Below are 18,122 nucleotides of genomic sequence, written 5' to 3'. Positions count from 1 at the left end.
TCTTTTACTATCTCATAGAGAAACTAACACAATTTTCAGGTTCAAAAAGGTCAACGGAACTTGGGATTCGCAGCCAGTCTCCCATGCTGGTACTTGCCAAGCCTTAAGCCGCATCGCTGCTGTGATCCGACAAGAGCACGCACATTCAGCTTAGAATGGCCGTTGACAGCAGCTGTTCAGTTTGAACCTTCTTTTACTATCTCATAGAGAAACTAACACAATTTTCAGGTTCAAAAAGGTCATCAGAACTTGGGATTCCCAGCCAGTCTCCCATGCTGGTACTTGCCAAGCCTTAAGCTGCATTGCTGCTGCGATCTGACGAGAGCAGGCACATTCAGCTTAGAATGGCCGTTGACAGCAGCTGTTCAATTTGAACCTTCTTTTACTATCTCATAGAGAAACTAACACAATTTTCAGGCTCAAAAAGGTCAACGGAACTTGGGATTCCCAGCCAGTCTCCCATGCTGGTACTTGCCAAGCCTTAAGCTGCATTGCTGCTGCGATCTGACAAGAGCAGGCACATTCAGCTTAGAATGGCCATTGACAGCAGCTGTTCAGTTTGAACCTTCTTTTACTATCTCATAGAGAAAGTAACACAATTTTCAGGTTCAAAAAGGTCAACGGAACTTGGGATTCCCAGCCAGTCTCCCATGCTGGTAGTTGCCAAGCCTTAAGCTGCATTGCTGCTGCGATCTGACGAGAGCAGGCACATTCAGCTTAGAATGGCCGTTGACAGCAGCTGTTCAATTTGAACCTTCTTTTACCATCTTTGACAGAGAAACTAACAATTTTCAGGTTCAAAAATGTCAACAGAACTTGGGATTCCCAGCCAGTCTCCCATGCTGGTACTTGCCAAGCCTTAAGCTGCATTGTTGCTGCGATCTGACGAGAGCAGGCACATTCAGCTTAGAATGGCCATTGACAGCAGCTGTTCAATTTGAACCTTCTTTTACTATCTCATAGAGAAACTAACACAATTTTCAGGTTCAAAAAGGTCAACAGAACTTGGGATTCCCAGCCAGTCTCCCATGCTGGTACTTGCCAAGCCTTAAGCTGCATTGCTGCTACGATCTGACGAGAGCAGGCACATTCAGCTTAGAATGGCCGTTGACAGCAGCTGTTCAATTTGAACCTTCTTTTACTATCTCATAGAAAAACTAACACAATTTTCAGGTTCAAAAAGGTCAACAGAACTTGGGATTCCCAGCCAGTCTCCCATGCTGGTACTTGCCAAGCCTTAAGCTGCATTGCTGCTGCGATCTGACGAGAGCAGGCACATTCAGCTTAGAATGGCCGTTGACAGCAGCTGTTCAATTTGAACCTTCTTTTACTATCTCATAGAGAAACTAACACAATTTTCAGGTTCAAAAAGGTCAACGGAACTTGGGATTCCCAGCCAGTCTCCCATGCTGGTACTTGCCAAGCCTTAAGCTGCATTGCTGCTGCGATCTGACGAGAGCAGGCACATTCAGCTTAGAATGGCCGTTGACAGCAGCTGTTCAGTTTAAACCTTCTTTTACTATCTCATAGAGAAACTAACACAATTTTCAGGTTCAAAAAGGTCAACGGAACTTGGGATTCCCAGCCAGTCTCCCATGCTGGTACTTGCCAAGCCTTAAGCTGCATTGCTGCTGCGATCTGACGAGAGCAGGCACATTCAGCTTAGAATGGCCATTGACAGCAGCTGTTCAATTTGAACCTTCTTTTACTATCTCATAGAGAAACTAACACAATTTTCAGGTTCAAAAAGGTCAACAGAACTTGGGATTCCCAGCCAGTCTCCCATGCTGGTACTTGCCAAGCCTTAAGCTGCATTGCTGCTACGATCTGACGAGAGCAGGCACATTCAGCTTAGAATGGCCGTTGACAGCAGCTGTTCAATTTGAACCTTCTTTTACTATCTCATAGAAAAACTAACACAATTTTCAGGTTCAAAAAGGTCAACAGAACTTGGGATTCCCAGCCAGTCTCCCATGCTGGTACTTGCCAAGCCTTAAGCTGCATTGCTGCTGCGATCTGACGAGAGCAGGCACATTCAGCTTAGAATGGCCGTTGACAGCAGCTGTTCAATTTGAACCTTCTTTTACTATCTCATAGAGAAACTAACACAATTTTCAGGTTCAAAAAGGTCAACGGAACTTGGGATTCCCAGCCAGTCTCCCATGCTGGTACTTGCCAAGCCTTAAGCTGCATTGCTGCTGCGATCTGACGAGAGCTGGCACATTCAGCTTAGAATGGCCGTTGACAGCAGCTGTTCAGTTTGAACCTTCTTTAACTATCTCATAGAGAAACTAACACAATTTTCAGGTTCAAAAAGGTCAACAGAACTTGGGATTCCCAGCCAGTCTCCCATGCTGGTACTTGCCAAGCCTTAAGCTGCATTGCTGCTACGATCTGACGAGAGCAGGCACATTCAGCTTAGAATGGCCGTTGACAGCAGCTGTTCAATTTGAACCTTCTTTTACTATCTCATAGAAAAACTAACACAATTTTCAGGTTCAAAAAGGTCAACAGAACTTGGGATTCCCAGCCAGTCTCCCATGCTGGTACTTGCCAAGCCTTAAGCTGCATTGCTGCTGCGATCTGACGAGAGCAGGCACATTCAGCTTAGAATGGCCGTTGACAGCAGCTGTTCAATTTGAACCTTCTTTTACTATCTCATAGAGAAACTAACACAATTTTCAGGTTCAAAAAGGTCAACGGAACTTGGGATTCCCAGCCAGTCTCCCATGCTGGTACTTGCCAAGCCTTAAGCTGCATTGCTGCTGCGATCTGACGAGAGCAGGCACATTCAGCTTAGAATGGCCGTTGACAGCAGCTGTTCAGTTTAAACCTTCTTTTACTATCTCATAGAGAAACTAACACAATTTTCAGGTTCAAAAAGGTCAACGGAACTTGGGATTCCCAGCCAGTCTCCCATGCTGGTACTTGCCAAGCCTTAAGCTGCATTGCTGCTGCGATCTGACGAGAGCAGGCACATTCAGCTTAGAATGGCCGTTGACAGCAGCTGTTCAATTTGAACCTTCTTTTACCATCTTTGACAGAGAAACTAACAATTTTCAGGTTCAAAAAGGTCAACGGAACTTGGGATTCCCAGCCAATCTCCCATGCTGGTACTTGCCAAGCCTTAAGCTGCATTGCTGCTGCAATCTGACGAGAGCAGGCACATTCAGCTTAGAATGGCCGTTGACAGCAGCTGTTCAGTTTGAACCTTCTTTTACTATCTCATAGAGAAACTAACACAATTTTCAGGTTCAAAAAGGTCAACGGAACTTGGGATTCCCAGCCAGTCTCCCATGCTGGTACTTGCCAAGCCTTAAGCTGCATTGCTGCTGCGATCTGACGAGAGCAGGCACATTCAGCTTAGAATGGCCGTTGACAGCAGATGTTCAGTTTGAACCTTCTTTTACTATCTCATAGAGAAAGTAACACAATTTTCAGGTTCAAAAAGGTCAACGGAACTTGGGATTCCCAGCCAGTCTCCCATGCTGGTACTTGCCAAGCCTTAAGCTGCATTGCTGCTGCGATCTGACGAGAGCTGGCACATTCAGCTTAGAATGGCCGTTGACAGCAGCTGTTCAGTTTGAACCTTCTTTAACTATCTCATAGAGAAACTAACACAATTTTCAGGTTCAAAAAGGTCAACGGAACTTGGGATTCCCAGCCAGTCTCCCATGCTGGTACTTGCCAAGCCTTAAGCTGCATTGCTGCTGCGATCTGACGAGAGCAGGCACATTCAGCTTAGAATGGCCGTTGACAGCAGCTGTTCAATTTGAACCTTCTTTTACCATCTTTGACAGAGAAACTAACAATTTTCAGGTTCAAAAAGGTCAACGGAACTTGGGATTCCCAGCCAATCTCCCATGCTGGTACTTACCAAGCCTTAAGCTGCATTGCTGCTGCGATCTGACGAGAGCAGGCACATTCAGCTTAGAATGGCCGTTGACAGCAGCTGTTCAATTTGAACCTTCTTTTACTATCTCATAGAGAAACTAACACAATTTTCAGGTTCAAAAAGGTCAACGGAACTTGGGATTCGCAGCCAGTCTCCCATGCTGGTACTTGCCAAGCCTTAAGCCGCATCGCTGCTGTGATCCGACAAGAGCACGCACATTCAGCTTAGAATGGCCGTTGACAGCAGCTGTTCAGTTTGAACCTTCTTTTACTATCTCATAGAGAAACTAACACAATTTTCAGGTTCAAAAAGGTCAACAGAACTTGGGATTCCCAGCCAGTCTCCCATGCTGGTAGTTGCCAAGCCTTAAGCTGCATTGCTGCTGCGATCTGACGAGAGCAGGCACATTCAGCTTAGAATGGCCGTTGACAGCAGCTGTTCAATTTGAACCTTCTTTTACCATCTTTGACAGAGAAACTAACAATTTTCAGGTTCAAAAATGTCAACAGAACTTGGGATTCCCAGCCAGTCTCCCATGCTGGTACTTGCCAAGCCTTAAGCTGCATTGTTGCTGCGATCTGACGAGAGCAGGCACATTCAGCTTAGAATGGCCGTTGACAGCAGCTGTTCAATTTGAACCTTCTTTTACTATCTCATAGAGAAACTAACACAATTTTCAGGCTCAAAAAGGTCAACGGAACTTGGGATTCCCAGCCAGTCTCCCATGCTGGTACTTGCCAAGCCTTAAGCTGCATTGCTGCTGCGATCTGACAAGAGCAGGCACATTCAGCTTAGAATGGCCGTTGACAGCAGCTGTTCAGTTTGAACCTTCTTTTACTATCTCATAGAGAAACTAACACAATTTTCAGGTTCAAAAAGGTCAACGGAACTTGGGAATCCCAGCCAGTCTCCCATGCTGGTAGTTGCCAAGCCTTAAGCTGCATTGCTGCTGCGATCTGACGAGAGCAGGCACATTCAGCTTAGAATGGCCGTTGACAGCAGCTGTTCAATTTGAACCTTCTTTTACCATCTTTGACAGAGAAACTAACAATTTTCAGGTTCAAAAATGTCAACAGAACTTGGGATTCCCAGCCAGTCTCCCATGCTGGTACTTGCCAAGCCTTAAGCTGCATTGTTGCTGCGATCTGACGAGAGCAGGCACATTCAGCTTAGAATGGCCATTGACAGCAGCTGTTCAATTTGAACCTTCTTTTACTATCTCATAGAGAAACTAACACAATTTTCAGGTTCAAAAAGGTCAACAGAACTTGGGATTCCCAGCCAGTCTCCCATGCTGGTACTTGCCAAGCCTTAAGCTGCATTGCTGCTACGATCTGACGAGAGCAGGCACATTCAGCTTAGAATGGCCGTTGACAGCAGCTGTTCAATTTGAACCTTCTTTTACTATCTCATAGAAAAACTAACACAATTTTCAGGTTCAAAAAGGTCAACAGAACTTGGGATTCCCAGCCAGTCTCCCATGCTGGTACTTGCCAAGCCTTAAGCTGCATTGCTGCTGCGATCTGACGAGAGCAGGCACATTCAGCTTAGAATGGCCGTTGACAGCAGCTGTTCAATTTGAACCTTCTTTTACTATCTCATAGAGAAACTAACACAATTTTCAGGTTCAAAAAGGTCAACGGAACTTGGGATTCCCAGCCAGTCTCCCATGCTGGTACTTGCCAAGCCTTAAGCTGCATTGCTGCTGCGATCTGACGAGAGCAGGCACATTCAGCTTAGAATGGCCGTTGACAGCAGCTGTTCAGTTTAAACCTTCTTTTACTATCTCATAGAGAAACTAACACAATTTTCAGGTTCAAAAAGGTCAACGGAACTTGGGATTCCCAGCCAGTCTCCCATGCTGGTACTTGCCAAGCCTTAAGCTGCATTGCTGCTGCGATCTGACGAGAGCAGGCACATTCAGCTTAGAATGGCCGTTGACAGCAGCTGTTCAATTTGAACCTTCTTTTACCATCTTTGACAGAGAAACTAACAATTTTCAGGTTCAAAAAGGTCAACGGAACTTGGGATTCCCAGCCAATCTCCCATGCTGGTACTTGCCAAGCCTTAAGCTGCATTGCTGCTGCAATCTGACGAGAGCAGGCACATTCAGCTTAGAATGGCCGTTGACAGCAGCTGTTCAGTTTGAACCTTCTTTTACTATCTCATAGAGAAACTAACACAATTTTCAGGTTCAAAAAGGTCAACGGAACTTGGGATTCCCAGCCAGTCTCCCATGCTGGTACCTGCCAAGCCTTAAGCTGCATTGCTGCTGCGATCTGACGAGAGCAGGCACATTCAGCTTAGAATGGCCGTTGACAGCAGATGTTCAGTTTGAACCTTCTTTTACTATCTCATAGAGAAAGTAACACAATTTTCAGGTTCAAAAAGGTCAACGGAACTTGGGATTCCCAGCCAGTCTCCCATGCTGGTACTTGCCAAGCCTTAAGCTGCATTGCTGCTGCGATCTGACGAGAGCAGGCACATTCAGCTTAGAATGGCCGTTGACAGCAGCTGTTCAGTTTGAACCTTCTTTAACTATCTCATAGAGAAACTAACACAATTTTCAGGTTCAAAAAGGTCAACGGAACTTGGGATTCCCAGCCAGTCTCCCATGCTGGTACTTGCCAAGCCTTAAGCTGCATTGCTGCTGCGATCTGACGAGAGCAGGCACATTCAGCTTAGAATGGCCGTTGACAGCAGCTGTTCAATTTGAACCTTCTTTTACCATCTTTGACAGAGAAACTAACAATTTTCAGGTTCAAAAAGGTCAACGGAACTTGGGATTCCCAGCCAATCTCCCATGCTGGTACTTACCAAGCCTTAAGCTGCATTGCTGCTGCGATCTGACGAGAGCAGGCACATTCAGCTTAGAATGGCCGTTGACAGCAGCTGTTCAATTTGAACCTTCTTTTACTATCTCATAGAGAAACTAACACAATTTTCAGGTTCAAAAAGGTCAACGGAACTTGGGATTCGCAGCCAGTCTCCCATGCTGGTACTTGCCAAGCCTTAAGCCGCATCGCTGCTGTGATCCGACAAGAGCACGCACATTCAGCTTAGAATGGCCGTTGACAGCAGCTGTTCAGTTTGAACCTTCTTTTACTATCTCATAGAGAAACTAACACAATTTTCAGGTTCAAAAAGGTCAACAGAACTTGGGATTCCCAGCCAGTCTCCCATGCTGGTAGTTGCCAAGCCTTAAGCTGCATTGCTGCTGCGATCTGACGAGAGCAGGCACATTCAGCTTAGAATGGCCGTTGACAGCAGCTGTTCAATTTGAACCTTCTTTTACCATCTTTGACAGAGAAACTAACAATTTTCAGGTTCAAAAATGTCAACAGAACTTGGGATTCCCAGCCAGTCTCCCATGCTGGTACTTGCCAAGCCTTAAGCTGCATTGTTGCTGCGATCTGACGAGAGCAGGCACATTCAGCTTAGAATGGCCGTTGACAGCAGCTGTTCAATTTGAACCTTCTTTTACTATCTCATAGAGAAACTAACACAATTTTCAGGCTCAAAAAGGTCAACGGAACTTGGGATTCCCAGCCAGTCTCCCATGCTGGTACTTGCCAAGCCTTAAGCTGCATTGCTGCTGCGATCTGACAAGAGCAGGCACATTCAGCTTAGAATGGCCGTTGACAGCAGCTGTTCAGTTTGAACCTTCTTTTACTATCTCATAGAGAAACTAACACAATTTTCAGGTTCAAAAAGGTCAACGGAACTTGGGATTCCCAGCCAGTCTCCCATGCTGGTAGTTGCCAAGCCTTAAGCTGCATTGCTGCTGCGATCTGACGAGAGCAGGCACATTCAGCTTAGAATGGCCGTTGACAGCAGCTGTTCAATTTGAACCTTCTTTTACCATCTTTGACAGAGAAACTAACAATTTTCAGGTTCAAAAATGTCAACAGAACTTGGGATTCCCAGCCAGTCTCCCATGCTGGTACTTGCCAAGCCTTAAGCTGCATTGTTGCTGCGATCTGACGAGAGCAGGCACATTCAGCTTAGAATGGCCATTGACAGCAGCTGTTCAATTTGAACCTTCTTTTACTATCTCATAGAGAAACTAACACAATTTTCAGGTTCAAAAAGGTCAACAGAACTTGGGATTCCCAGCCAGTCTCCCATGCTGGTACTTGCCAAGCCTTAAGCTGCATTGCTGCTACGATCTGACGAGAGCAGGCACATTCAGCTTAGAATGGCCGTTGACAGCAGCTGTTCAATTTGAACCTTCTTTTACTATCTCATAGAAAAACTAACACAATTTTCAGGTTCAAAAAGGTCAACAGAACTTGGGATTCCCAGCCAGTCTCCCATGCTGGTACTTGCCAAGCCTTAAGCTGCATTGCTGCTGCGATCTGACGAGAGCAGGCACATTCAGCTTAGAATGGCCGTTGACAGCAGCTGTTCAATTTGAACCTTCTTTTACTATCTCATAGAGAAACTAACACAATTTTCAGGTTCAAAAAGGTCAACGGAACTTGGGATTCCCAGCCAGTCTCCCATGCTGGTACTTGCCAAGCCTTAAGCTGCATTGCTGCTGCGATCTGACGAGAGCAGGCACATTCAGCTTAGAATGGCCGTTGACAGCAGCTGTTCAGTTTAAACCTTCTTTTACTATCTCATAGAGAAACTAACACAATTTTCAGGTTCAAAAAGGTCAACGGAACTTGGGATTCCCAGCCAGTCTCCCATGCTGGTACTTGCCAAGCCTTAAGCTGCATTGCTGCTGCGATCTGACGAGAGCAGGCACATTCAGCTTAGAATGGCCGTTGACAGCAGCTGTTCAATTTGAACCTTCTTTTACCATCTTTGACAGAGAAACTAACAATTTTCAGGTTCAAAAAGGTCAACGGAACTTGGGATTCCCAGCCAATCTCCCATGCTGGTACTTGCCAAGCCTTAAGCTGCATTGCTGCTGCAATCTGACGAGAGCAGGCACATTCAGCTTAGAATGGCCTTTGACAGCAGCTGTTCAGTTTGAACCTTCTTTTACTATCTCATAGAGAAACTAACACAATTTTCAGGTTCAAAAAGGTCAACGGAACTTGGGATTCCCAGCCAGTCTCCCATGCTGGTACTTGCCAAGCCTTAAGCTGCATTGCTGCTGCGATCTGACGAGAGCAGGCACATTCAGCTTAGAATGGCCGTTGACAGCAGATGTTCAGTTTGAACCTTCTTTTACTATCTCATAGAGAAAGTAACACAATTTTCAGGTTCAAAAAGGTCAACGGAACTTGGGATTCCCAGCCAGTCTCCCATGCTGGTACTTGCCAAGCCTTAAGCTGCATTGCTGCTGCGATCTGACGAGAGCAGGCACATTCAGCTTAGAATGGCCGTTGACAGCAGCTGTTCAGTTTGAACCTTCTTTAACTATCTCATAGAGAAACTAACACAATTTTCAGGTTCAAAAAGGTCAACGGAACTTGGGATTCCCAGCCAGTCTCCCATGCTGGTACTTGCCAAGCCTTAAGCTGCATTGCTGCTGCGATCTGACGAGAGCAGGCACATTCAGCTTAGAATGGCCGTTGACAGCAGCTGTTCAATTTGAACCTTCTTTTACCATCTTTGACAGAGAAACTAACAATTTTCAGGTTCAAAAAGGTCAACGGAACTTGGGATTCCCAGCCAATCTCCCATGCTGGTACTTACCAAGCCTTAAGCTGCATTGCTGCTGCGATCTGACGAGAGCAGGCACATTCAGCTTAGAATGGCCGTTGACAGCAGCTGTTCAATTTGAACCTTCTTTTACTATCTCATAGAGAAACTAACACAATTTTCAGGTTCAAAAAGGTCAACGGAACTTGGGATTCGCAGCCAGTCTCCCATGCTGGTACTTGCCAAGCCTTAAGCCGCATCGCTGCTGTGATCCGACAAGAGCACGCACATTCAGCTTAGAATGGCCGTTGACAGCAGCTGTTCAGTTTGAACCTTCTTTTACTATCTCATAGAGAAACTAACACAATTTTCAGGTTCAAAAAGGTCAACAGAACTTGGGATTCCCAGCCAGTCTCCCATGCTGGTAGTTGCCAAGCCTTAAGCTGCATTGCTGCTGCGATCTGACGAGAGCAGGCACATTCAGCTTAGAATGGCCGTTGACAGCAGCTGTTCAATTTGAACCTTCTTTTACCATCTTTGACAGAGAAACTAACAATTTTCAGGTTCAAAAATGTCAACAGAACTTGGGATTCCCAGCCAGTCTCCCATGCTGGTACTTGCCAAGCCTTAAGCTGCATTGTTGCTGCGATCTGACGAGAGCAGGCACATTCAGCTTAGAATGGCCATTGACAGCAGCTGTTCAATTTGAACCTTCTTTTACTATCTCATAGAGAAACTAACACAATTTTCAGGTTCAAAAAGGTCAACAGAACTTGGGATTCCCAGCCAGTCTCCCATGCTGGTACTTGCCAAGCCTTAAGCTGCATTGCTGCTACGATCTGACGAGAGCAGGCACATTCAGCTTAGAATGGCCGTTGACAGCAGCTGTTCAATTTGAACCTTCTTTTACTATCTCATAGAAAAACTAACACAATTTTCAGGTTCAAAAAGGTCAACAGAACTTGGGATTCCCAGCCAGTCTCCCATGCTGGTACTTGCCAAGCCTTAAGCTGCATTGCTGCTGCGATCTGACGAGAGCAGGCACATTCAGCTTAGAATGGCCGTTGACAGCAGCTGTTCAATTTGAACCTTCTTTTACTATCTCATAGAGAAACTAACACAATTTTCAGGTTCAAAAAGGTCAACGGAACTTGGGATTCCCAGCCAGTCTCCCATGCTGGTACTTGCCAAGCCTTAAGCTGCATTGCTGCTGCGATCTGACGAGAGCAGGCACATTCAGCTTAGAATGGCCGTTGACAGCAGCTGTTCAGTTTAAACCTTCTTTTACTATCTCATTGAGAAACTAACACAATTTTCAGGTTCAAAAAGGTCAACGGAACTTGGGATTCCCAGCCAGTCTCCCATGCTGGTACTTGCCAAGCCTTAAGCTGCATTGCTGCTGCGATCTGACGAGAGCAGGCACATTCAGCTTAGAATGGCCGTTGACAGCAGCTGTTCAATTTGAACCTTCTTTTACTATCTCATAGAGAAACTAACACAATTTTCAGGTTCAAAAAGGTCAACGGAACTTGGGATTCCCAGCCAGTCTCCCATGCTGGTACTTGCCAAGCCTTAAGCTGCATTGCTGCTGCGATCTGACGAGAGCAGGCACATTCAGCTTAGAATGGCCGTTGACAGCAGCTGTTCAATTTGAACCTTCTTTTACTATCTCATAGAGAAACTAACACAATTTTCAGGTTCAAAAAGGTCAACGGAACTTGGGATTCCCAGCCAGTCTCCCATGCTGGGACTTGCCAAGCCTTAAGCTGCATTGCTGCTGCGATCTGACGAGAGCAAGCACATTCAGCTTAGAATGGCCGTTGACAGCAGCTGTTCAATTTGAACCTTCTTTTACTATCTCATAGAGAAACTAACACAATTTTCAGGTTCAAAAAGGGCAACAGAACTTGGGATTCCCAGCCAGTCTCCCATGCTGGTACTTGCCAAGCCTTAAGCTGCATTGCTGCTGCGATCTGACAAGAGCAGGCACATTCAGCTTAGAATGGCCGTTGACAGCAGCTGTTCAATTTGAACCTTCTTTTACTATCTCATAGAGAAACTAACACAATTTTCAGGTTCAAAAAGGTCAACGGAACTTGGGATTCCCAGCCAGTCTCCCATGCTGGTACTTGCCAAGCCTTAAGCCGCATCGCTGCTGTGATCCGACAAGAGCACGCACATTCAGCTTAGAATGGCCGTTGACAGCAGCTGTTCAATTTGAACCTTCTTTTACTATCTCATAGAGAAACTAAAACAATTTTCAGGTTCAAAAAGGTCAACGGAACTTGGGATTCCCAGCCAGTCTCCCATGCTGGTACTTGCCAAGCCTTAAGCTGCATTGCTGCTGCGATCTGACGAGAGCAGGCACATTCAGCTTAGAATGGCCGTTGACAGCAGCTGTTCAATTTGAACCTTCTTTTACTATCTCATAGAGAAACTAACACAATTTTCAGGTTCAAAAAGGTCAACAGAACTTGGGATTCCCAGCCAGTCTCCCATGCTGGTACTTGCCAAGCCTTAAGCTGCATTGCTGCTGCGATCTGACGAGAGCAGGCACATTCAGCTTAGAATGGCCATTGACAGCAGCTGTTCAATTTGAACCTTCTTTTACTATCTCATAGAGAAACTAACACAATTTTCAGGTTCAAAAAGGTCAACGGAACTTGGGATTCCCAGCCAGTCTCCCATGCTGGTACTTGCCAAGCCTTAAGCTGCATTGCTGCTGCGATCTGACGAGAGCAGGCGCATTCAGCTTAGAATGGCCGTTGACAGCAGCTGTTCAGTTTGAACCTTCTTTTACTATCTCATAGAGAAACTAACACAATTTTCAGGTTCAAAAAGGTCAACGGAACTTGGGATTCTCAGCCAGTCTCCCATGCTGGTACTTGCCAAGCCTTAAGCTGCATTGCTGCTGCGATCTGACGAGAGCAGGCACATTCAGCTTAGAATGGCCGTTGACAGCAGCTGTTCAATTTGAACCTTCTTTTACCATCTTTGACAGAGAAACTAACAATTTTCAGGTTCAAAAAGGTCAACAGAACTTGGGATTCCCAGCCAGTCTCCCATGTTGTTACTTGCCAAGCCTTAAGCTGCATTGTTGCTGCGATCTGACGAGAGCAGGCACATTCAGCTTAGAATGGCCTTTGACAGCAGCTGTTCAATTTGAACCTTCTTTTACTATCTCATAGAGAAACTAACACAATTTTCAGGTTCAAAAAGGTCAACAGAACTTGGGATTCCCAGCCAGTCTCCCATGCTGGTACTTGCCAAGCCTTAAGCTGCATTGCTGCTGCGATCTGACGAGAGCAGGCACATTCAGCTTAGAATGGCCGTTGACAGCAGCTGGTTAATTTGAACCTTCTTTTACTATCTCAGAGAAACTATTACAATTTTCAGGTTCAAAAAGGTCAACGGAACTTGGGATTCCCAGCCAGTCTCCCATGCTGGTACTTGCCAAGCCTTAAGCTGCATTTCTGCTGCGATCTGACGAGAGCAGGCACATTCAGCTTAGAATGGCCGTTGACAGCAGCTGTTCAATTTGAACCTTCTTTTACTATCTCATAGAGAAACTAACACAATTTTCAGGTTCAAAAAGGTCAACGGAACTTGGGATTCCCAGCCAGTCTCCCATGCTGGTACTTGCCAAGCCTTAAGCGGCATTGCTGCTGCGATCTGACGAGAGCAGGCACATTCAGCTTAGAATGGCCGTTGACAGCAGCTGTTCAGTTTGAACCTTCTTTTACTATCTCATAGAGAAACTAACACAATTTTCAGGTTCAAAAAGGTCAACGGAACTTGGGATTCCCAGCCAGTCTCCCCTGCTGGTACTTGCCAAGCCTTAAGCTGCATTGCTGCTGCGATCTGACGAGAGCAGGCACATTCAGCTTAGAATGGCCGTTGACAGCAGCTGTTCAATTTGAACCTTCTTTTACCATCTTTGACAGAGAAACTAACAATTTTCAGGTTCAAAAAGGTCAACGGAACTTGGCATTCCCAGCCAGTCTCCCATGCTGGTACTTGCCAAGCCTTTAGCTGCATTGCTGCTGCGATCTGACGAGAGCAGGCACATTCAGCTTAGAATGGCCGTTGACAGCAGCTGCCTAATTTCTACTTTCTTTTACTATCTCATAGAGAAACTAACACAATTTTCAGGTTCAAAAAGGTCAACGGAACTTGGGATTCCCAGCCAGTCTCCCATGCTGGTACTTGCCAAGCCTTAAGCTGCATTGCTGCTGCGATCTGACGAGAGCAGGCACATTCAGCTTAGAATGGCCGTTGACAGCAGCTGTTCAGTTTGAACCTTCTTTAACTATCTCATAGAGAAACTAACACAATTTTCAGGTTCAAAAAGGTCAACGGAACTTGGGATTCCCAGCCAGTCTTCCATGCTGGTACTTGCCAAGCCTTAAGCTGCATTGCTGCTGCGATCTGACGAGAGCAGGCACATTCAGCTTAGAATGGCCGTTGACAGCAGCTGTTCAATTTGAACCTTCTTTTACTATCTCATAGAGAAACTAACACAATTTTCAGCTTCAAAAAGGTCAACGGAACTTGGGATTCCCAGCCAGTCTCCCATGCTGGTACTTGCCAAGCCTTAAGCTTCATTGTTGCTGCGATCTGACGAGAGCAGGCACATTCAGCTTAGAATGGCCGTTGACAGCAGCTGTTCAATTTGAACCTTCTTTTACTATCTCATAGAGAAACTAACACAATTTTCAGCTTCAAAAAGGTTTACGGAACTTGGGATTCCCAGCCAGTCTCCCATGCTGGTACTTGCCAAGCCTTAAGCTGCATTGCTGCTGCGATCTGACGAGAGCAGGCACATTCAGCTTAGAATGGCCGTTGACAGCAGCTGTTCAATTTGAACCTTCTTTTACTATCTCATAGAGAAACTAACACAATTTTCAGGTTCAAAAAGGTCAACAGAACTTGGGATTCCCAGCCAGTCTCCCATGCTGGTACTTGCCAAGCCTTAAGCTGCATTGCTGCTGCGATCTGACGAGAGCAGGCACATTCAGCTTAGAATGGCCGTTGACAGCAGCTGTTCAATTTGAACCTTCTTTTACTATCTCATAGAGAAACTAACACAATTTTCAGGTTCAAAAAGGTCAACGGAACTTGGGATTCCCAGCCAGTCTCCCATGCTGGTACTTGCCAAGCCTTAAGCTGCATTGCTGCTGCGATCTGACGAGAGCAGGCACATTCAGCTTAGAATGGCCGTTGACAGCAGCTGTTCAGTTTGAACCTTCTTTTACTATCTCATAGAGAAACTAACACAATTTTCAGGTTCAAAAAGGTCAACAGAACTTGGGATTCCCAGCCAGTCTCCCATGCTGGTACTTGCCAAGCCTTAAGCTGCATTGCTGCTGCGATCTGATGAGAGCAGGCACATTCAGCTTAGAATGGCCGTTGACAGCAGCTGTTCAATTTGAACCTTCTTTTACTATCTCATAGAGAAACTAACACAATTTTCAGGTTCAAAAAGGTCAACGGAACTTGGGATTCCCAGCCAGTCTCCCATGCTGGTACTTGCCAAGCCTTAAGCTGCATTGCTGCTGCGATCTGACGAGAGCAGGCACATTCAGCTTAGAATGGCCGTTGACAGCAGCTGTTCAGTTTAAACCTTCTTTTACTATCTCATAGAGAAACTAACACAATTTTCAGGTTCAAAAAGGTCAACGGAACTTGGGATTCCCAGCCAGTCTCCCATGCTGGTACTTGCCAAGCCTTAAGCTGCATTGCTGCTGCGATCTGACGAGAGCAGGCACATTCAGCTTAGAATGGCCGTTGACAGCAGCTGTTCAATTTGAACCTTCTTTTACCATCTTTGACAGAGAAACTAACAATTTTCAGGTTCAAAAAGGTCAACGGAACTTGGGATTCCCAGCCAATCTCCCATGCTGGTACTTGCCAAGCCTTAAGCTGCATTGCTGCTGCGATCTGACGAGAGCAGGCACATTCAGCTTAGAATGGCCGTTGACAGCAGCTGTTCAATTTGAACCTTCTTTTACTATCTCATAGAGAAACTAACACAATTTTCAGGTTCAAAAAGGTCAACGGAACTTGGGATTCCCAGCCAGTCTCCCATGCTGGGACTTGCCAAGCCTTAAGCTGCATTGCTGCTGCGATCTGACGAGAGCAAACACATTCAGCTTAGAATGGCCGTTGACAGCAGCTGTTCAATTTGAACCTTCTTTTACTATCTCATAGAGAAACTAACACAATTTTCAGGTTCAAAAAGGTCAACAGAACTTGGGATTCCCAGCCAGTCTCCCATGCTGGTACTTGCCAAGCCTTAAGCTGCATTGCTGCTGCGATCTGACAAGAGCAGGCACATTCAGCTTAGAATGGCCGTTGACAGCAGCTGTTCAATTTGAACCTTCTTTTACTATCTCATAGAGAAACTAACACAATTTTCAGGTTCAAAAAGGTCAACGGAACTTGGGATTCCCAGCCAGTCTCCCATGCTGGTACTTGCCAAGCCTTAAGCCGCATCGCTGCTGTGATCCGACAAGAGCACGCACATTCAGCTTAGAATGGCCGTTGACAGCAGCTGTTCAATTTGAACCTTCTTTTACTATCTCATAGAGAAACTAACACAATTTTCAGGTTCAAAAAGGTCAACGGAACTTGGGATTCCCAGCCAGTCTCCCATGCTGGTACTTGCCAAGCATTAAGCTGCATTGCTGCTGCGATCTGACGAGAGCAGGCACATTCAGCTTAGAATGGCCGTTGACAGCAGCTGTTCAATTTGAACCTTCTTTTACTATCTCATAGAGAAACTAACACAATTTTCAGGTTCAAAAAGGTCAACAGAACTTGGGATTCCCAGGCAGTCTCCCATGCTGGTACTTGCCAAGCCTTAAGCTGCATTGCTGCTGCGATCTGACGAGAGCAGGCACATTCAGCTTAGAATGGCCGTTGACAGCAGCTGTTCAGTTTGAACCTTCTTTTACTATCTCATAGAGAAACTAACACAATTTTCAGGTTCAAAAAGGTCAACGGAACTTGGGATTCCCAGCCAGTCTCCCATGCTGGTACTTGCCAAGCCTTAAGCTGCATTGCTGCTGCGATCTGACGAGAGCAGGCACATTCAGCTTAGAATGGCCGTTGACAGCAGATGTTCAGTTTGAACCTTCTTTTACTATCTCATAGAGAAAGTAACACAATTTTCAGGTTCAAAAAGGTCAACGGAACTTGGGATTCCCAGCCAGTCTCCCATGCTGGTACTTGCCAAGCCTTAAGCTGCATTGCTGCTGCGATCTGACGAGAGCAGGCACATTCAGCTTAGAATGGCCGTTGACAGCAGCTGTTCAGTTTGAACCTTCTTTAACTATCTCATAGAGAAACTAACACAATTTTCAGGTTCAAAAAGGTCAATGGAACTTGGGATTCCCAGCCAGTCTCCCATGCTGGTACTTGCCAAGCCTTAAGCTGCATTGCTGCTGCGATCTGACGAGAGCAAGCACATTCAGCTTAGAATGGCCGTTGACAGCAGCTGTTCAATTTGAACCTTCTTTTACTATCTCATAGAGAAACTAACACAATTTTCAGGTTCAAAAAGGTCAACAGAACTTGGGATTCCCAGCCAGTCTCCCATGCTGGTACTTGCCAAGCCTTAAGCTGCATTGCTGCTGCGATCTGACAAGAGCAGGCACATTCAGCTTAGAATGGCCGTTGACAGCAGCTGTTCAATTTGAACCTTCTTTTACTATCTCATAGAAAAACTAACACAATTTTCAGGTTCAAAAAGGTCAACGGAACTTGGGATTCCCAGCCAGTCTCCCATGCTGGTACTTGCCAAGCCTTAAGCCGCATCGCTGCTGTGATCCGACAAGAGCACGCACATTCAGCTTAGAATGGCCGTTGACAGCAGCTGTTCAATTTGAACCTTCTTTTACTATCTCATAGAGAAACTAAAACAATTTTCAGGTTCAAAAAGGTCAACGGAACTTGGGATTCCCAGCCAGTCTCCCATGCTGGTACTTGCCAAGCCTTAAGCTGCATTGCTGCTGCGATCTGACGAGAGCAGGCACATTCAGCTTAGAATGGCCGTTGACAGCAGCTGTTCAATTTGAACCTTCTTTTACTATCTCATAGAGAAACTAACACAATTTTCAGGTTCAAAAAGGTCAACAGAACTTGGGATTCCCAGCCAGTCTCCCATGCTGGTACTTGCCAAGCCTTAAGCTGCATTGCTGCTGCGATCTGACGAGAGCAGGCACATTCAGCTTAGAATGGCCATTGACAGCAGCTGTTCAATTTGAACCTTCTTTTACTATCTCATAGAGAAACTAACACAATTTTCAGGTTCAAAAAGGTCAACGGAACTTGGGATTCCCAGCCAGTCTCCCATGCTGGTACTTGCCAAGCCTTAAGCTGCATTGCTGCTGCGATCTGACGAGAGCAGGCGCATTCAGCTTAGAATGGCCGTTGACAGCAGCTGTTCAGTTTGAACCTTCTTTTACTATCTCATAGAGAAACTAACACAATTTTCAGGTTCAAAAAGGGCAACGGAACTTGGGATTCCCAGCCAGTCTCCCATGCTGGTACTTGCCAAGCCTTAAGCTGCATTGCTGCTGCGATCTGACGAGAGCAGGCACATTCAGCTTAGAATGGCCGTTGACAG

The 18,122-nt window shown here is 45.8% G+C and overlaps 79 pseudogenes; all 79 read right to left on the bottom strand.

Moving 5' to 3' along the window:
• Nucleotides 1-237: 237 nt before the first annotated feature.
• LOC140091840 (5S ribosomal RNA) lies at nt 238-356 on the bottom strand (annotated as a pseudogene).
• A 70-nt stretch (nt 357-426) lies between these two features.
• On the bottom strand, nt 427-545 carry LOC140092729 (5S ribosomal RNA; annotated as a pseudogene).
• Nucleotides 546-615: 70 nt separating this feature from the next.
• On the bottom strand, nt 616-734 carry LOC140089678 (5S ribosomal RNA; annotated as a pseudogene).
• A 259-nt stretch (nt 735-993) lies between these two features.
• LOC140089243 (5S ribosomal RNA) lies at nt 994-1,112 on the bottom strand (annotated as a pseudogene).
• A 70-nt stretch (nt 1,113-1,182) lies between these two features.
• Nucleotides 1,183-1,301, bottom strand: LOC140081074 (5S ribosomal RNA; annotated as a pseudogene).
• Nucleotides 1,302-1,371: 70 nt separating this feature from the next.
• Nucleotides 1,372-1,490, bottom strand: LOC140101236 (5S ribosomal RNA; annotated as a pseudogene).
• Nucleotides 1,491-1,560: 70 nt separating this feature from the next.
• On the bottom strand, nt 1,561-1,679 carry LOC140082865 (5S ribosomal RNA; annotated as a pseudogene).
• Nucleotides 1,680-1,749: 70 nt separating this feature from the next.
• On the bottom strand, nt 1,750-1,868 carry LOC140089241 (5S ribosomal RNA; annotated as a pseudogene).
• Nucleotides 1,869-1,938: 70 nt separating this feature from the next.
• LOC140081073 (5S ribosomal RNA) lies at nt 1,939-2,057 on the bottom strand (annotated as a pseudogene).
• Nucleotides 2,058-2,127: 70 nt separating this feature from the next.
• Nucleotides 2,128-2,246, bottom strand: LOC140088112 (5S ribosomal RNA; annotated as a pseudogene).
• Nucleotides 2,247-2,316: 70 nt separating this feature from the next.
• LOC140089239 (5S ribosomal RNA) lies at nt 2,317-2,435 on the bottom strand (annotated as a pseudogene).
• Nucleotides 2,436-2,505: 70 nt separating this feature from the next.
• LOC140081071 (5S ribosomal RNA) lies at nt 2,506-2,624 on the bottom strand (annotated as a pseudogene).
• A 70-nt stretch (nt 2,625-2,694) lies between these two features.
• Nucleotides 2,695-2,813, bottom strand: LOC140101235 (5S ribosomal RNA; annotated as a pseudogene).
• A 70-nt stretch (nt 2,814-2,883) lies between these two features.
• On the bottom strand, nt 2,884-3,002 carry LOC140101234 (5S ribosomal RNA; annotated as a pseudogene).
• Nucleotides 3,003-3,072: 70 nt separating this feature from the next.
• LOC140094987 (5S ribosomal RNA) lies at nt 3,073-3,191 on the bottom strand (annotated as a pseudogene).
• A 70-nt stretch (nt 3,192-3,261) lies between these two features.
• On the bottom strand, nt 3,262-3,380 carry LOC140101233 (5S ribosomal RNA; annotated as a pseudogene).
• A 70-nt stretch (nt 3,381-3,450) lies between these two features.
• LOC140088111 (5S ribosomal RNA) lies at nt 3,451-3,569 on the bottom strand (annotated as a pseudogene).
• Nucleotides 3,570-3,639: 70 nt separating this feature from the next.
• LOC140101232 (5S ribosomal RNA) lies at nt 3,640-3,758 on the bottom strand (annotated as a pseudogene).
• Nucleotides 3,759-3,828: 70 nt separating this feature from the next.
• Nucleotides 3,829-3,947, bottom strand: LOC140083589 (5S ribosomal RNA; annotated as a pseudogene).
• A 259-nt stretch (nt 3,948-4,206) lies between these two features.
• On the bottom strand, nt 4,207-4,325 carry LOC140091540 (5S ribosomal RNA; annotated as a pseudogene).
• A 259-nt stretch (nt 4,326-4,584) lies between these two features.
• LOC140089023 (5S ribosomal RNA) lies at nt 4,585-4,703 on the bottom strand (annotated as a pseudogene).
• Nucleotides 4,704-5,151: 448 nt separating this feature from the next.
• On the bottom strand, nt 5,152-5,270 carry LOC140089238 (5S ribosomal RNA; annotated as a pseudogene).
• Nucleotides 5,271-5,340: 70 nt separating this feature from the next.
• Nucleotides 5,341-5,459, bottom strand: LOC140081070 (5S ribosomal RNA; annotated as a pseudogene).
• A 70-nt stretch (nt 5,460-5,529) lies between these two features.
• LOC140101231 (5S ribosomal RNA) lies at nt 5,530-5,648 on the bottom strand (annotated as a pseudogene).
• Nucleotides 5,649-5,718: 70 nt separating this feature from the next.
• Nucleotides 5,719-5,837, bottom strand: LOC140101230 (5S ribosomal RNA; annotated as a pseudogene).
• A 70-nt stretch (nt 5,838-5,907) lies between these two features.
• On the bottom strand, nt 5,908-6,026 carry LOC140094986 (5S ribosomal RNA; annotated as a pseudogene).
• Nucleotides 6,027-6,096: 70 nt separating this feature from the next.
• On the bottom strand, nt 6,097-6,215 carry LOC140085142 (5S ribosomal RNA; annotated as a pseudogene).
• A 70-nt stretch (nt 6,216-6,285) lies between these two features.
• Nucleotides 6,286-6,404, bottom strand: LOC140101229 (5S ribosomal RNA; annotated as a pseudogene).
• A 70-nt stretch (nt 6,405-6,474) lies between these two features.
• On the bottom strand, nt 6,475-6,593 carry LOC140101228 (5S ribosomal RNA; annotated as a pseudogene).
• A 70-nt stretch (nt 6,594-6,663) lies between these two features.
• On the bottom strand, nt 6,664-6,782 carry LOC140083588 (5S ribosomal RNA; annotated as a pseudogene).
• Nucleotides 6,783-7,041: 259 nt separating this feature from the next.
• Nucleotides 7,042-7,160, bottom strand: LOC140091538 (5S ribosomal RNA; annotated as a pseudogene).
• Nucleotides 7,161-7,419: 259 nt separating this feature from the next.
• Nucleotides 7,420-7,538, bottom strand: LOC140089022 (5S ribosomal RNA; annotated as a pseudogene).
• A 70-nt stretch (nt 7,539-7,608) lies between these two features.
• LOC140089677 (5S ribosomal RNA) lies at nt 7,609-7,727 on the bottom strand (annotated as a pseudogene).
• A 259-nt stretch (nt 7,728-7,986) lies between these two features.
• LOC140089237 (5S ribosomal RNA) lies at nt 7,987-8,105 on the bottom strand (annotated as a pseudogene).
• A 70-nt stretch (nt 8,106-8,175) lies between these two features.
• On the bottom strand, nt 8,176-8,294 carry LOC140081068 (5S ribosomal RNA; annotated as a pseudogene).
• Nucleotides 8,295-8,364: 70 nt separating this feature from the next.
• Nucleotides 8,365-8,483, bottom strand: LOC140101225 (5S ribosomal RNA; annotated as a pseudogene).
• Nucleotides 8,484-8,553: 70 nt separating this feature from the next.
• LOC140101224 (5S ribosomal RNA) lies at nt 8,554-8,672 on the bottom strand (annotated as a pseudogene).
• Nucleotides 8,673-8,931: 259 nt separating this feature from the next.
• On the bottom strand, nt 8,932-9,050 carry LOC140101223 (5S ribosomal RNA; annotated as a pseudogene).
• A 70-nt stretch (nt 9,051-9,120) lies between these two features.
• LOC140101222 (5S ribosomal RNA) lies at nt 9,121-9,239 on the bottom strand (annotated as a pseudogene).
• A 70-nt stretch (nt 9,240-9,309) lies between these two features.
• On the bottom strand, nt 9,310-9,428 carry LOC140101221 (5S ribosomal RNA; annotated as a pseudogene).
• A 70-nt stretch (nt 9,429-9,498) lies between these two features.
• On the bottom strand, nt 9,499-9,617 carry LOC140083587 (5S ribosomal RNA; annotated as a pseudogene).
• A 259-nt stretch (nt 9,618-9,876) lies between these two features.
• On the bottom strand, nt 9,877-9,995 carry LOC140091537 (5S ribosomal RNA; annotated as a pseudogene).
• Nucleotides 9,996-10,254: 259 nt separating this feature from the next.
• Nucleotides 10,255-10,373, bottom strand: LOC140089236 (5S ribosomal RNA; annotated as a pseudogene).
• Nucleotides 10,374-10,443: 70 nt separating this feature from the next.
• On the bottom strand, nt 10,444-10,562 carry LOC140081067 (5S ribosomal RNA; annotated as a pseudogene).
• A 70-nt stretch (nt 10,563-10,632) lies between these two features.
• LOC140101219 (5S ribosomal RNA) lies at nt 10,633-10,751 on the bottom strand (annotated as a pseudogene).
• A 70-nt stretch (nt 10,752-10,821) lies between these two features.
• Nucleotides 10,822-10,940, bottom strand: LOC140101218 (5S ribosomal RNA; annotated as a pseudogene).
• A 70-nt stretch (nt 10,941-11,010) lies between these two features.
• On the bottom strand, nt 11,011-11,129 carry LOC140101217 (5S ribosomal RNA; annotated as a pseudogene).
• Nucleotides 11,130-11,199: 70 nt separating this feature from the next.
• Nucleotides 11,200-11,318, bottom strand: LOC140095123 (5S ribosomal RNA; annotated as a pseudogene).
• A 70-nt stretch (nt 11,319-11,388) lies between these two features.
• Nucleotides 11,389-11,507, bottom strand: LOC140095852 (5S ribosomal RNA; annotated as a pseudogene).
• A 259-nt stretch (nt 11,508-11,766) lies between these two features.
• Nucleotides 11,767-11,885, bottom strand: LOC140101215 (5S ribosomal RNA; annotated as a pseudogene).
• Nucleotides 11,886-11,955: 70 nt separating this feature from the next.
• LOC140083778 (5S ribosomal RNA) lies at nt 11,956-12,074 on the bottom strand (annotated as a pseudogene).
• A 70-nt stretch (nt 12,075-12,144) lies between these two features.
• Nucleotides 12,145-12,263, bottom strand: LOC140080257 (5S ribosomal RNA; annotated as a pseudogene).
• Nucleotides 12,264-12,333: 70 nt separating this feature from the next.
• On the bottom strand, nt 12,334-12,452 carry LOC140086128 (5S ribosomal RNA; annotated as a pseudogene).
• A 259-nt stretch (nt 12,453-12,711) lies between these two features.
• Nucleotides 12,712-12,830, bottom strand: LOC140081066 (5S ribosomal RNA; annotated as a pseudogene).
• A 68-nt stretch (nt 12,831-12,898) lies between these two features.
• LOC140083563 (5S ribosomal RNA) lies at nt 12,899-13,017 on the bottom strand (annotated as a pseudogene).
• A 70-nt stretch (nt 13,018-13,087) lies between these two features.
• On the bottom strand, nt 13,088-13,206 carry LOC140088123 (5S ribosomal RNA; annotated as a pseudogene).
• A 70-nt stretch (nt 13,207-13,276) lies between these two features.
• Nucleotides 13,277-13,395, bottom strand: LOC140088183 (5S ribosomal RNA; annotated as a pseudogene).
• A 70-nt stretch (nt 13,396-13,465) lies between these two features.
• On the bottom strand, nt 13,466-13,584 carry LOC140084780 (5S ribosomal RNA; annotated as a pseudogene).
• Nucleotides 13,585-13,654: 70 nt separating this feature from the next.
• LOC140101214 (5S ribosomal RNA) lies at nt 13,655-13,773 on the bottom strand (annotated as a pseudogene).
• Nucleotides 13,774-13,843: 70 nt separating this feature from the next.
• LOC140085547 (5S ribosomal RNA) lies at nt 13,844-13,962 on the bottom strand (annotated as a pseudogene).
• Nucleotides 13,963-14,032: 70 nt separating this feature from the next.
• LOC140089085 (5S ribosomal RNA) lies at nt 14,033-14,151 on the bottom strand (annotated as a pseudogene).
• Nucleotides 14,152-14,221: 70 nt separating this feature from the next.
• Nucleotides 14,222-14,340, bottom strand: LOC140091814 (5S ribosomal RNA; annotated as a pseudogene).
• Nucleotides 14,341-14,410: 70 nt separating this feature from the next.
• On the bottom strand, nt 14,411-14,529 carry LOC140081064 (5S ribosomal RNA; annotated as a pseudogene).
• A 70-nt stretch (nt 14,530-14,599) lies between these two features.
• Nucleotides 14,600-14,718, bottom strand: LOC140101212 (5S ribosomal RNA; annotated as a pseudogene).
• Nucleotides 14,719-14,788: 70 nt separating this feature from the next.
• On the bottom strand, nt 14,789-14,907 carry LOC140080367 (5S ribosomal RNA; annotated as a pseudogene).
• A 70-nt stretch (nt 14,908-14,977) lies between these two features.
• On the bottom strand, nt 14,978-15,096 carry LOC140101211 (5S ribosomal RNA; annotated as a pseudogene).
• A 70-nt stretch (nt 15,097-15,166) lies between these two features.
• Nucleotides 15,167-15,285, bottom strand: LOC140101210 (5S ribosomal RNA; annotated as a pseudogene).
• Nucleotides 15,286-15,355: 70 nt separating this feature from the next.
• On the bottom strand, nt 15,356-15,474 carry LOC140085905 (5S ribosomal RNA; annotated as a pseudogene).
• A 259-nt stretch (nt 15,475-15,733) lies between these two features.
• Nucleotides 15,734-15,852, bottom strand: LOC140091091 (5S ribosomal RNA; annotated as a pseudogene).
• A 259-nt stretch (nt 15,853-16,111) lies between these two features.
• On the bottom strand, nt 16,112-16,230 carry LOC140092771 (5S ribosomal RNA; annotated as a pseudogene).
• Nucleotides 16,231-16,300: 70 nt separating this feature from the next.
• LOC140082439 (5S ribosomal RNA) lies at nt 16,301-16,419 on the bottom strand (annotated as a pseudogene).
• Nucleotides 16,420-16,489: 70 nt separating this feature from the next.
• Nucleotides 16,490-16,608, bottom strand: LOC140101209 (5S ribosomal RNA; annotated as a pseudogene).
• A 70-nt stretch (nt 16,609-16,678) lies between these two features.
• LOC140101208 (5S ribosomal RNA) lies at nt 16,679-16,797 on the bottom strand (annotated as a pseudogene).
• Nucleotides 16,798-16,867: 70 nt separating this feature from the next.
• On the bottom strand, nt 16,868-16,986 carry LOC140094004 (5S ribosomal RNA; annotated as a pseudogene).
• Nucleotides 16,987-17,056: 70 nt separating this feature from the next.
• LOC140091090 (5S ribosomal RNA) lies at nt 17,057-17,175 on the bottom strand (annotated as a pseudogene).
• Nucleotides 17,176-17,434: 259 nt separating this feature from the next.
• Nucleotides 17,435-17,553, bottom strand: LOC140101207 (5S ribosomal RNA; annotated as a pseudogene).
• A 70-nt stretch (nt 17,554-17,623) lies between these two features.
• Nucleotides 17,624-17,742, bottom strand: LOC140083777 (5S ribosomal RNA; annotated as a pseudogene).
• Nucleotides 17,743-17,812: 70 nt separating this feature from the next.
• LOC140080139 (5S ribosomal RNA) lies at nt 17,813-17,931 on the bottom strand (annotated as a pseudogene).
• A 70-nt stretch (nt 17,932-18,001) lies between these two features.
• On the bottom strand, nt 18,002-18,120 carry LOC140084762 (5S ribosomal RNA; annotated as a pseudogene).
• Between the last annotated feature and the right edge of the window lie 2 nt (nt 18,121-18,122).

The sequence above is a fragment of the Engystomops pustulosus genome, chromosome 9, assembly GCF_040894005.1.
Source record: "Engystomops pustulosus chromosome 9, aEngPut4.maternal, whole genome shotgun sequence".
In the NCBI taxonomy this organism is placed as follows: domain Eukaryota; kingdom Metazoa; phylum Chordata; class Amphibia; order Anura; family Leptodactylidae; genus Engystomops; species Engystomops pustulosus.
The sequence above is the reverse complement of the archived record's forward strand: the minus strand, read 5'-3'. Positions and strand labels throughout refer to the sequence as shown.